We start from the raw sequence: 2,308 nt of genomic DNA on the forward strand, positions 1-2,308 counted from the left end.
AAGCCAAACTGAAAATAGAGAGAAGAGCAGAGTCAGGGAGATGCCAGTGAGCCACCCAAGAAGCAAGACACTAGAGGACTGGTAAAGTCACAAACCACATGGCAATATACAGATGAATAGAAATGGCTTATTTTAAGTGGTAAGAAATAGTTAATAATAAGCCTAAGCCATAGGCTAAGTATTTTGTAATTAATAGAAGCTTTTGTGTGTGTGTTTTTTTGGGAACTGGTAGTTGGGTCAAAAGACAAACTTTGCCTCATTTTATACATGGTGTTCCTACATGGTGTACATATATCCACATAAATCTTAAGAAAGCTTAAAAAAATGATTCTAAACACACAAAAATGGAACTGATAACAACTTCATAGTTCATGTTTCTCATATGGGCCGCAGAGTACAGGCTTGAGCTGAAATATCAAGGATGCCTGCAGTCTTACAGAGTTCATGGTACAGAGAAGGGTCTCCCAGCCATGTGCTGAGTGGAAGATTTGGTGGTTTTGCTCGTATAGACAAAGAGGGTTAGAAATACACAATAAGAACAGATTCAGTTATATAGGCCTCTAAACACAGCATGTTTGAAAAATGTGCATAAGTTTGGGGGAGATAAAAGAAAGGGTAAAAATAATCATAGATTAAAAATGATTTAAAAATAATGAAGACCTTTAAAAGGAAATAGAGTAATAAAAATATAATAAACTTCATAAAGATGAAAATACACAGAGAGTCTGGGTTGTGTATATTATTATGCTGCCTTTAGATTTTTGACTGTTAATAAGCAAATAATGACTGTTGGGAGATTATAAATGCTGCTAGATTAAATCAACTTATATATTTTAAAAATAACTTGTCTTCAAAATTTAAGTCAAAAGTTATGTTACTTTGGCAAAGTCTGCTTTTATTTCCACTGGAAACAAAAGATTCTGGATTCATTCTGTTTTAAGAAAAATCAGGGCCGGGCGGTGGTGGCGCACGCCTTTAATCCCAGCACTTGGGAGGCAGAGGCAGGCGGATCTCTGTGAGTTCGAGACCAGCCTGGTCTACAAGAGCTAGTTCCAGGACAGGAACCAAAACCACAGAGAAACCCTGTCTCAAAAAACCAAAAAAAAAAAAAAAAAAAAAAAGAAAAATCAGGGGCTCTCTGCTCCCCCCTCTTCTGGAGACAGCCGCTTCTTTTGGTGCAGTGCCAGCCTCGTTCCAGAGACGATGGTGAAGGTCAGAGTGAATGGATTTGGCCGTATTGGACGCCTGGTTACCAAGGCTACCTTCTCTTCTGGCAAAGTGGACGTTGTTGCCATCAATGACCCTTTCACCGACCTCAACTACAAGGTCTGCATGTTCCAGTATGACTCCACCCATGGCAAGTTCAAAGGCACAGTTAAGGCTGAGAATGGGAAGCTTGTCATCAACAGGAAGGCCATCACCATCTTCCAGGAGCGAGATCCTGCCAACATCAAATGGGGGGATGCCGGCGCCGAGTATGTTGTGGAGTCGACCCGTGTCTTCACCACCATGGAGAAGGCTGGGGCCCACTTGAAGGGTGGGGCCTAAAGGGTCATCATCTCTGCCCCTTCTGCCGATGTCCCCATGTTTGTGATGGGTATGAACCTTAACAAGTATGACAATTTCCTCAAGATTGTCAGCAAAGCTTCCTGCACCACCAACTGCTTAGCCCCCTTGGCCAAGGTCATCCATGACAAGTTTGGCATCGTGGAAGGACTCATGACCACAGTCCGTGCCATCACGGCCACCCAGAAGACTGCGGATGGCCCCTCCGGGAAGCTGTGTCGAGACGGCCGTGGTGCTGCCCAGAATATCATCCCTGCGTCCACTGGCGCTGCCAAGGCTGTGGGCAAAGTCATCCCAGAGCTGAATGGGAAGCTCACGGGCATGGCCTTCCATGTTCCTACCTCCAATGTGTCCGTCGTCGATCTGACTTGAAACCTTTTTGATTGCTCTGAAAGGGGGAAATGCTGTGGGACAATGTATGCTTTGAATATGTATTACTCTCACTGGTTATTAATAAGGCTGATGTGGCTTATAGCAAGGCAGAATAAAGATAGGCAGGAAAGTCAAACTGAAAATATAGAGAGAAAGAAGGGTGGAGACAGGGAGGTGCCATCAAGCTCCAAGATGCCAGAGGACCAGTAAAGCCATGAACCATGTGGCAATCCAGATACTAATATAAATGGCTTAGTTTAAGTTTTAAGAGCTAGTTAGTAATAAAGCTGAGCTATAGGCCAAGCAGTCTATAATTAACATAAGGTTTTGTGTGTTTATTTAGGAACCACGCAGTTGGAAGAAAAGAAAA

General features: G+C 43.1%; 1 pseudogene; it reads left to right on the plus strand.

Annotated features, from left to right (window-relative positions):
* Positions 1 to 1,203: 1,203 nt before the first annotated feature.
* On the plus strand, positions 1,204 to 1,938 carry LOC130870962 (glyceraldehyde-3-phosphate dehydrogenase-like; annotated as a pseudogene).
* The last annotated feature ends 370 nt before the right edge of the window (positions 1,939 to 2,308 follow it).

Source organism: Chionomys nivalis, chromosome 3 (assembly GCF_950005125.1).
Source record: "Chionomys nivalis chromosome 3, mChiNiv1.1, whole genome shotgun sequence".
NCBI classification, from domain to species: Eukaryota; Metazoa; Chordata; class Mammalia; order Rodentia; family Cricetidae; genus Chionomys; species Chionomys nivalis.